Genomic DNA, 11,732 nt, shown 5'->3' on the forward strand with positions numbered 1-11,732 from the left:
CATAATCATCTCTTATCTCACATCACTTATTCATCATTGCATGTCTATCATCACCTAGTTATCATCACCTTTTTTTCATCACCTATCTCTCATCACTCATCTACCCATCTTTACCCAATATATTTATAGGTATAAAAATACATATATAGTTTAAATCACGTATAACATGTATAAATCGTTCATCTAGCATATATATCAGGAACACAGATAACAAGTACATATAATATGTATTAATATTAAATACTTCATATCTATGTGTAAGATGAAAGTAACTATGCACTCACTTATTAAAGCGACGATTCGAAATTTGGGCAGCGCTTCGCTTCTAACAATTGTCTTTTCCTTTGACGTAACTTACAAGCTGGTTTAGCGAAGGCCAACCGAAATCTCTTCTTCCTGGTGCTTTCCGACGCTCCAGGACTCGCTACTAACACCTAGGAGGTGCTAGGGAAAAGCCTAGAGGGTTTTTGATGTTTGGGAGAGAAATGAATGAGAATGTGTGTAGAAATGAAGTGATTTGTGCCTCTATTTATAGGTTGAGTCTAATGCAAACGCGGGGCGTTCCCTTGCAGAACGCTGAGCGTTCCCATGCCACGTGTCACCATCTGGTGGCAAGCCGTGGTGAGGAAGCACTGGCTTAGATCGTGTCATGTGTCACTCGTTGGTTACTCGAAAAACTAATTATCTTCTAAAATTCGTAACTTTCGCATACGAGCTCCGTTTTAACATTCTTTATATCCAGGTGTAGGTATCGATAGGATCTACAACTTTCAATTAGACTCCATCGGCTAAATTTGAATTTATTTTTAAAGTTATATTTTAACAGACTTAAACAGTTAAAGTCCGTTAAAAATTCATAACTTTGTCATCCGATGTCCGTTTTTGACTGTCTTTATATAGTTGAGCTCCTATTAATGAGATCTTTAATTCTCGTTTAGGTTGTGTCGGCTAAAAATTGATCAATCGAAAATTCGATTTTCGGGCGGTATACAGCTATGCAAAATCTTTAAAAAAAGGATAACTTCTTCAAACGAAGTCAGATTTGGACGTTCTCTATATGCACGATCTCGGTTTTACAAATACTATGACTTTCGTTTATATCGCTAAGGCTAAAAAGTAGTTTACCAAAAACTCACTTTTTACGATACGCGATACCATACCAGTTTTGTCGCAAAACTTCTTCGTTATAATCTAGATTCTTTATATGTACGGAATCCTTGTGACATATACTATACTTTGGTTTTAAGATTATTTAGAATAAATAATCTTTTATCAAAAATTCATTTTTCATGCTCATTTTCTCTAATTTGAGTAGCCCGAATCTACGGACGTTACACTTCATCTCTTTCTCAGTCTCCCATGTCCACTCAGAACCCTTCCGTGTTGGGTTTTAGTTCAAAAGTAGTTTCATAAACTAGAAAAATATGGCAACATAAGACATAAAATTTTGAAATAACATAAACATTTTATGCCCACCAAGGATCTTCTTGCAAGTTATAGAAAAATTAAAAAACCAACAAAAGAAGTGGTGAAAAAATAACAACCTTTGTAGTTCTTTAGGTCATCTTGGGAGGCTTGGAAGTTGATGAAGAATGTGGAACCTTTATGACACCAACAATGACTCAACTTGATGTAGATGCTAGTCCAAAACTCTTAAATCCTTAAGATTTAAGTTCATAACCAATATGAACTTAAAGAGGGCATGAAGATTCAAGTGTTCTTCAAGTTTTCTAACCAAAACTAGAGAGAAAGGGAGAGGAGAAGGAGGATTCAGCCATTTGCATTAAGAAAAAGAATGAGCAACATTTCAAGAATGCAAGCCTCTTATTTATAACCATTAGGTTTTAACACTTTAAGCACATATGTCCCCATGTCATAAACATGTCTCCCATGCTTCATTTCTTTTGAATAAACTAATGGAAAACCCATACCTTTATCTTTATATATAATTTTTGGAATTATATATATATATATATATATATATATATATATATATATATATATATATATATATATATATATATATATATATATATATATATAAGAAGAGTTAGTTTAAATTTTATAAACTCTAGTTTTATAAAATATAAAATTTGTCTGTTGAGTAAAAGACAAAAGGGTTTCAACTAGTCCAAAAAGTTGTACACAACTTATTAATTCACACGATATGAATTATGTAATATAACTTGCTAATATAAATTATTATTTCCATGAAATAAATAATTTCCAATTTAATTATAAAAGTTTTATTGAATATTTATTAAAATCAATTTCTAATAAATAATTAATTATATCAAGTTGTTGTTAGTGTGACCCATTAGTATCATATGTTAATTTGCAATATCACTTTAATATGACTCTTGAGCATACTAGACCTTTCATTCTGGTGCTGCCACTGCACCTTCACCAATCCCATAACCTTGTTCCTAAAGGTTTTCGTCTTCCAATCAAGGATCGCCACTGGTCTCTCAATGTAGTTCGTGCGGTGATCCACCCGAATATCCTCCAATGGAACCACTGCAGAATCATCAACCAAACAATTCCACAACTGAGAGATGTGAAAAGTCTATGAATCTGACTGAGCTGCTCCGGGAGATCCAAACGATACACCATCCTGCCCACCCGGGCTAAAACCCTAAAATGACCAATATATCTGAGGCCTAGCTTTCCCCGCTTCTTGAATCGGATGAAACCTTTCCAAGGTGACACCTTCAGTAGTACCATATCCCCGAACTGGAACTCTATGTCTAACTGACGTCTGTCTGCATAACTCTTCTATCGACTCCGTACCTTTTGAAGCTTGTCACGGACCAGCTGAATCAATTCAGTCATCTTGAGTACCACCTCGGTACTCCCGATGACTTGTTGACCGACCTCACCCCAATATATTAGAGTCCTACACTTCCTCCCATAGAGCATCTTAAAAGAAGGTCAATCAATACTGGCATGAAAACTATTGCTATACGAAAACTCCGCCAAAGGAAGATACATATCCTAACTGCCTCCAAAATCCAGAACACATGTCTGCATCATGTAATCCAAAGTTTGGATATTCCACTCACTCTGACCATCAGGCTGCGGGTGAAAAGCCATGCTGAAATGCAGACGAGTACCCAACTCATCGTGGAATTTCTTCCAGAACTTGGAAGTGAACCAAACATCCCTATCAGAGACCACAGAAACCAGCACCCCATGACATGCCACAACCTCTCGAATGTATATGTCTGTCAACTTCTCTGTAGAGATACTCCCTTGAATCAAGATAAAATGTGAGTTCTTGGTCAATCGTTTCACGATGATCCATATTGAATCCATCGTAATCTCTCCCTATTTCCAAACGGGTATATCTAACGGCTCCATTTTTCCGTGGGGTCACTGGTGCCCGGCCTTTCCTTTCCTTTAAGTTAAGCACCTCTCCACATACCATGCCACATCACGGTTCATACATGGCCACCAATAATCAGGCCGGAGATCTGTATACATTTTTGTCGCTCCGGGATAAATAAATAATCTCAACTTGTGCGACTCCTCCATCAAAACCTGCCGTGCACCAGCCTAATATGGAACCCACACCCTCTGATAAAGGGTCAATAATCCCTGGGTATCATAATTAAAGGAAGCCACCTTACCCACTATATGCTTGCTCTTCTAGAGTTCTTCCTTCATAGCCTCTACTTGAGGATTTTTTGGTTTATCGTGATGTGTTGATCACCGGTTTGGGAGCAGTGTTGATGCCGCAGGGTCATGTTATTGCTTATGCTTTGAGGTAGCTGAAGCCTCATGGGGCGAACTATCCTACGCATGATTTGTAGATGGGGGTTATGGTCTTTGACCTAAAGGTTTGGCGACATTACCTCTATGGGTTCCACTGTACTATCTACATGGATCACAAGAGCTTGAGGTATTTGATGGACCAACTGAATCTGAAGATGAGGCATCGTAGGTGGCTAGATGTGGTGAAGGATTATGATTGTGAGATCCTTTATCACCCGGGGAAGGCCAATGTGGTGTCCGATTCTCTCAGCCACAAGGTTGTCGCGACTCCAATCAGGGATGTATGTTTGAGGATAACGATGATTACTCCACTTTTAGAGTGGATCTGAGAGGCTCAAATTGAGGCTATGAAGGAAGAGCAACAAAAGAGTGAGCGCATTGTGGGTTAGGTGGCTTCCTTTGATTATGATAGTCGGGGGTTATTGACCCTTCATCGTAGGGTGTGGGTTACGTAGTGGGGTGGTATGCGATAGGTTTTGATGGAAGAGGCGCACGAGTCGAGATTATCTATTCATCCCGAAGTGACAATGATGTATAGAGACCTCCGTACTGATTATTGGTTGCCATGTATGTAGTAGGATGTGGCATGGTATGTGGAGAGGTGCTTGACTTGCAAGAAAGTCAAGACCGAGCATGAAGGACCTCTATGGGTTCCACTGTACTATCTACATGGATCACAAGAGCTTGAGGTATTTGATGGACCAACCAAATCTGAACATGAGGCATTGTAAGTAGCTAGATGTGGTGAAGGATTATTATTGTGACATCCTTTATCACTTGGGGAAGGCCAGCATGGTGGCCGATGCTCTCAGCCACAAGGCTGTCACGACTCCAATCAGGGATGTGAGGATGACGATGATTACTCCACTTTTAGAGTGGATCCGAGAGGCTCAGATTGAGGCTATGAAGGAAGAGAACCGAAAGAGTGAGCACATTATGGGTTAGGTGGATTCCTTCGATTATGATATTCCAAGTTATTAACCCTTCATCGGAGGGTATGGGTTCCATACTGAGGTGGTGCGCAATAGGTTTTGGTGGAAGAGGCACACAAGTCGAGATTATCTATTCATCCTGGAGGGACAAAGATGTATAGAGACCTCCGTCCCGATTATTGGTGGCGATGTATGAAGCAGGATGTGGAATGGTATATGGAGAGGTGCTTGACTTTCAGGAAAGTGAAGGCCGAGCATCAAGGACCTCTATGGGTTCCACTGTACTATCTACATGGATCACAAGAGATTGAGGTATTTGATGGACCAACTGAATCTGAACATGAGGCATCGTAGGTGGCTAGATGTGGTGAATGATTATGATTGTGAGATCCTTTATCACTTGGGGAAGGCCAACGTGGTGGCCGATGCTCTCAGCCATAAGGCGGTCGCGACTCCAAGCAGGGATGTATGTTTGAGGATGACGGTGATTACTTCACTTTTAGAGTGGATCCGAGAGGCTTAGATTGAGGCTATAAAGGAAAAGCACTGAAAGAGTGAGTGCATTGTGGGTTAGGTGGCTTCCTTCGATTATGATAGTCGGGGTTATTGAACCTCCATCGGAGGGTGTGGGTTCCATACTGGGGTGGTGCGCGATAGCTTTTGATGGAAGAGGCGCACAAGTCGAGATTATCTATTCATCTCGGAGTAACAAAGATGTATAGAGACCTCCGTCTCGATTATTGGTGGCCATGTGTGAAGTGGGATGTGGCATGGTATGTGGAAAGGTGCTTGACTTGTAGGAAAGTGAAGGCCGAGCATCAACGACCTCACAGAAAGTTGCAACCATTAGACATTTCTGTTTTGGAATGTGAAGAAATTACAATGGATTTCATCACGAAGTTGCCACGGACAACGCACAAAGTGGTCATCATGGATCAATTGACCAAGAGCGCACATATTTTATTCTGATTCAGGAGAGTATCTTTGTGGAGAAGTTGACCGACATCTACATCAGGGAGGTTGTGGCACGACATGGGGTGCCGATTTCAATGGGTTTGGAAAAGGATGTCCGGTTTACTTCCAGGTTTTGGAAGAGGTTTCACGAGGAGCTGGGTACTCATCTGCATTTTAGCAGGACTTTCCACCTGCAGACTGAAGGACAAAATGAGCAAACTATCCAGACCTTGGAGGATATGCTTCAGGCATGTGTATTGGATTTTGGTGAGAGTTGGGATAGGTATCTCCTTTTGGCAGAGTTTTCATATAACAACAATTATCACGCCAACCTTGATCGATTAGCAATATGGTTCTCCTGAAGGTGTCACCTTGGAAAGGTGTCATCTGATTCAAGAATAGGGACAAGTTAGGCTCTAGGTACATCAGTCCTTTCATGGTTTTGGCTCGGGTGGGCCACGTTGCTTATTGCTTGGATCTTCCTGAGGAGCTTAGTTAGATCCATAGCACGTTTCATGTCTCTCAGCTGCAAAAATGTTTGGTTGATGATTCTTTAGTGGTTCCATCGGAGGATATTCAGGTGGATGATCGCCTGAATTATATCGAGAGACCAATTTCCATCCTTGATAGGATGACGAAGGCTCTGTGGAACAAGTCGGTGGATATGGTGATAGTGTAATGGCAGCACCGCAAGGGTTCAAAATGGATGTGGGAGCCCGAGGTCGAGATGACGGAGCATTATCTGGAGTTGTTCGCAGCGACGAACTTCAAGGACGAATTCTGATTCAAGTAGGGGAGAATTATAGCATTTTCATTTTGGTTAATTTTCCTTTTAAACCTTCATTTTAAAAATTCTTGCAAATTGATCCTTAGCCGACTACGCTGGGCATACTGGCTCGTTGGTTTGGTCGTGGAGGCGCCCATATACGCAGGGCGTACATGGGAGTATGCAGGGCATACGGTCGGCTGGGGAAAACCCTAATTTTTAGGGTTTATGCCCTATTTAAACACTTTAAGTTGCTTCTAGACTCTCTTATGAGCAGCTTCTGCCTCTCCAAACCCTAATTTCCCTTTGAGTGTTTTGCACTTAGAAGTGAACTTTGAGGGTGTTTTTGGTGATTTTGAAGGAAGAAGAACCCTGGGATGTTGCATTGGTGTGGCTAGAGCTTATGGATCTAGAATCATCATTAACTTAGAAAGCTATTTGAGGTATAAAGCTCTTAACTTGATGATTAACTTTTTTAGATCTAGTTATGGCTTGTTTTTGTGCTTTTTATGGTCCTTTAAGCCTTTCATGAGAGTATGAGCTACTCCAGAAGATAAGGATGACAAATCTTAGCATTTTTGAGGTCCCTTGTTCATAAAAATGCAATCTTGATGAGTTATAGTGGACCATGCATGAGTTAGGGTTCTTAATATGGATTTTATTGAGTATTGAGTCCCATTAAGCCATTAAGCCATAATTTAGGATCAATCTACAAACTGGACATAGTGGCTTAACTGATTAAGCACTTAATGGTGATATGCGTTGGCTGTGGGGTATGCTGGGTTTACCCAGCTTGTACGTTGCGTGTATTGGCCAAAGATGGCATACGTTGGGCGTAAGTATGGTTGACATTTGTTTACTTTTGGGTTTTGGCCATGTATGGACTATTAGAGTTTTGGGCCTTCTTAGGCCACTAGTCTTTATGACTTTGGGCTATTGTTAGGCTTTGGGCCTTCCTGGATTTGGGCCCATAATGAAATTTGGGTGTCATTTAGGAATATAGGTCATATTGTGCTTTTGGAGCCATTGGGTTGGGCCTTGGTTTTGGGCCAAGTAAGGAAAGGGTAAAACTGTCTTTCACCATGGGTATTGGAAAAGTGAACTAGATTCCTAGTTAAGGTTTATGGCCCAATTATTAATTGGGATCTTTATTTGACTGAATAGCGCAGAGATTTTCATGTTCAGCAACCCGATCATTTGTTTGATTGTCAGCAGACTGAGGTGGGTTTGCTCACTATACTTTAGGACACTAGGATATGTTATTTGCTTTTAGTCTTTGTGACTCTTGTTGTATGTGTTATATGTTTGTATGCCTGATTGCTATATGTATGTGGGGTGAAATAGAGCCGATATAGCCTCATGCTGGCATATGAGTTGAAATAGACTTGGGGGTGAAATAGACCTGGTACGACTTTGGTCTGACCCATGAGTTGAAATAGATTTAGGGGTGAAATAAAACCAGGGGTGAAATAGACCCGACACAACTTTGAGATGGCATATCTGTATGGTATGTGGTATTTTAGGGAACTCACTAAGCTTCGTGGTTTTGGTTTTCAGTTTATGTTTCAGGTACTTCCGGATCGAAGGGGAAGGGCTCGGGATGATCGCATCGCATACACCATGTTGTTCTACATTTTGTTGTGATGTATTTGGATGATTATTGACATACTCTGATTTTAATTTATGGTTTTATGAACACATTTTGGATGATGGTTTTCTTATTATAAAAATGAACTTTTGGTCTTAAGTATTGGGACGTTAAAAATTTTTAAGCACAAAGCTTAGCGAGCTCTCCCAAAATATCCCATACCATACAAACATATCAATCAAAGCATAACTGAGTCTATTTCACCTCCTTCAGTATCTTTCAGCCAGTATTGGGTCTATTTCACCCCATTCTATATCTTTCAACTGGTATTAGGTCTATTTCACCCATTTTTGGTATCTTTCAACCGGTACTGGGTCTATTTCACCCCTACAGCTAAGCATACAATCATATCAATGGAAGTCACGAAGACAACAAGCATAAACAATCATAACATCCTACTAACATAATCTAGTGGGCCCACATTGGTGTCTTCGATCCACGAGTACAGTGGATGAAACTCACCTCAGACTAAAGGTATCCAATCACACTCGAACTGTTGACTCGTAAAATCCTCTCACTAAATCACAAGTAATAAAACCTTAATTAGAAATTAGGTCATTAACCCAATGCGAGAGTCTAACCCCTAAATCCTGACTTTAAGGGAAAAAAGGCTGCTTAATCCTTGCCTTATTGGGCCTACCCCACCAAAGCCCAAATCCAAACTAGCCCAAAAGGCATTCCATGTAACACTCAAAATATTGAGGAGTGATTGTTGACAATAAGCCTAATTCGAGTTGAACACGGCGAGTTGGAGGGACCAACTCAGTGTATTTAGGATGGAAGAATCGCAGGGATTAAATGAACCAACACGACGATTTGGTGGCTGGGAAGGAAACCCTAATTTTTAGGGTGTTACACCCTATTTAAAGGATTTAAGTTCCTTTGGCTGTCCTCCTTATCAGCCTCCATTGTTGTCAAAACCATAGCCTTCATTGTCAAGCATTTGATCCTTGGAAGAAAGTTGGGGGTCATTTTTGTGCATTGTGAAGGAGTTAGAAGATCTTGAAGTTCTAAGCTTGGAGAAGGAAGTCTTGGATCCAAAATCATTATCCATTTTTCAAGGAGTTTAAGGTATCAAGTTCTTATCTTGATTGCTAGATGCTTAGATCTCTCTATTGGGTTAAATTGCCTTGTTTTAGCCATGGTTTGGATGGATGTTGGGATTAGGACATCCCAAAGCCTTATTCTTTTAGATATGGGGTTTTCATGGTGTCTTTTCACATAAAGGTGCCAACTTTATGGATTTAAGGGTTTCATGCATTCATTAAGTCCATTATTAAGCCCTTCTTGAGCTTGAGCTCCTCCTTGGTATGCATGAGTGTAAAGTTGGCAACTTTATGTGGTCTTCCAGCTCTAGGGTGTCAGAACAACATTTTGGGGCTTTGTCATTGGAGATTAAGTGCTTATTGGTTAAGCCCTCACTCTTTTAAGTCTAGGGTTTGGGCTTGCCCATTTCGGTGGTTCCTACGGGTAAATTTGGAAATTTACCCTTCTAGATCTCCTGTTGGTCAAGATCTGAGTTGTGAAGCTCTTAGAATCAATAATGTCAGCTTAATGTATTAAGATGTTGGGTTCCTGGCGAACTCGGAGTGTTTATGGATAAACTCGGCGATTTGGTTCAGTTTTTCCCCGACTTTACAAATAATGAAGAAACACGGGGAGTTGAAGGACAACTCGGCGTGTTGGGTCAACTCGGGCCGTTGAGCTTGGCTATTGACCCTATCTTTGACCAAGTTGGTATGAGAGGGTTCTTGAGGTAATTAGAATTGTAACTAAAGGAATTATGAACTTAGGATAAGGCCCGTATGGGGTTGGGCCCAATTTGGAAAATTAGGCCATTAGTGAGCCTTTGTGGATATTTTGGATTTGGGCCTCAGTTTTGATGCATATTAGGTCAGGGGTAAAATGGTCATTTTACCCCAAGTATGGATGATGGGCCTTAGAATGGAACCCAATTACTAATTGGGTGTTATTTTGATCTGATAGCTCGGAGGTGTCGTCAGGGAAGCAGGTAGGGATTTCTTTTAGTAAGATTCTGCATTCGAGGTGAGTCTCCTTACTATATCCATGGGTCGAATGCACCAATGCCGACCCATTACGTGCTATGTGGTATGCTAGTTGTCTCTGTGATACTTGCATGGAAGACCCCCGGGGGAGCCCGTGGCATTTGGATATCAGACCATAGGGGACACTACTAGAAAAATAGCCTTTTATGATGCGCAATGCGTGTCGTAAAACGCTCAGACGATGCGCTAATGCGTGTCAAGAAAGGCCCTGTCATAATGAGAGACGACACGCTTTTGCGCGTCGTCTATGGACGACACACATTTAGATGCGCAGTTACGACACACATTTACGACGCTCATTTATGACACACAAATGCGCATCAAGGAAGGCCCTGTCATAAAGGAAGACGACACACATTTGCATGTTGTAACCTTGCGACGCGCATTTATGACACGCATTGCGTATCATTAAAGCCCTTGTCATAAATGAAGATGACACAGATTTGCGTGTCATAAGCTTCAGCAGCCATTTACGATATGAATTTACGATGCCTCTTTACGATACTCATTTATGCATAATACAAAAATATAGAAACAAATAGATACCAAAACAATCAATTTCATCCAATAACATCATGTCTAAAAATTGTAATACATTGGTATTAAGGGATCTAATTGTACATTGTTATTAAGAGGTTTTTCTCTAACTATATAACCTAATACTACATTGCTATTAAGGGGCACCTTCTTGTTTCAGATATCATGTCAAAAAAATCATCCATATCATATATTTCCTCAATTTGGTTTCCTTCAATCAACGACTGCCATTAAAACAAACACATTAAACCAAGAGTTTGATTATTAAAGATTAAAAAAATTAATCTACAAACTTCAGAAAACACATTGGAATCAATTCCACATAACCCAATATAGCTTTTTGAACTTTTGTAGAAAGCACAAACCTATACCACCTAAACCACCAATATACTTCTGAAGTGCAGCAGGACCCATTACCCTGAACAAGGAAAATCAACTATATTTCAAGAATAATTCAAAATAAAAATAAAAATATTATCATGTAACATGCTTTTCCACCAACTGTATAGGTATCAAAATAGATGGGTTGGGTTTAAGCAAACCCATGTAAATGGCATGTGCATATAACTGAAGATAAACACTTACCACATTAAGCCAATAGCAACAGTGAATAAGATAATGGAGATGAGCTCCTATACAAATCGTGATGATCTATTTGACACTTTTGGATCAACCTGCAAACACAAGTTCATACTAGGTAGGACCAATAATCCCTTTACACACTTAGTTCCTGTTGGTGTTCATCTACTTGAGCCCTAAAGTTCTGTAAACTCAATTGTGGGGCCAATGACAAGCATAAACTCTGATATATGAAGGGTATAAAAACTTCTGCTCAGTGATCTAAAATAGCATTCAAACCCTATTTCAACAAATATGTTAGTATAGATATTGGCAAAATTTAAAACTCGACAAGAAAATTAATTGGAATAAGTAAAAGTCAAACCTCTAGAACAGATTGAGGAGAGAGATTGAGTTCATCCAGCAAAACCTAAGATCCATTCTTCAAAGCATGTATCATACTCACAAAGTTGGGCTGATTGACCATGGTCGATCTG

This window comes from Lactuca sativa, chromosome 5 (genome assembly GCF_002870075.4).
Source record: "Lactuca sativa cultivar Salinas chromosome 5, Lsat_Salinas_v11, whole genome shotgun sequence".
NCBI lineage: Eukaryota > Viridiplantae > Streptophyta > Magnoliopsida > Asterales > Asteraceae > Lactuca > Lactuca sativa.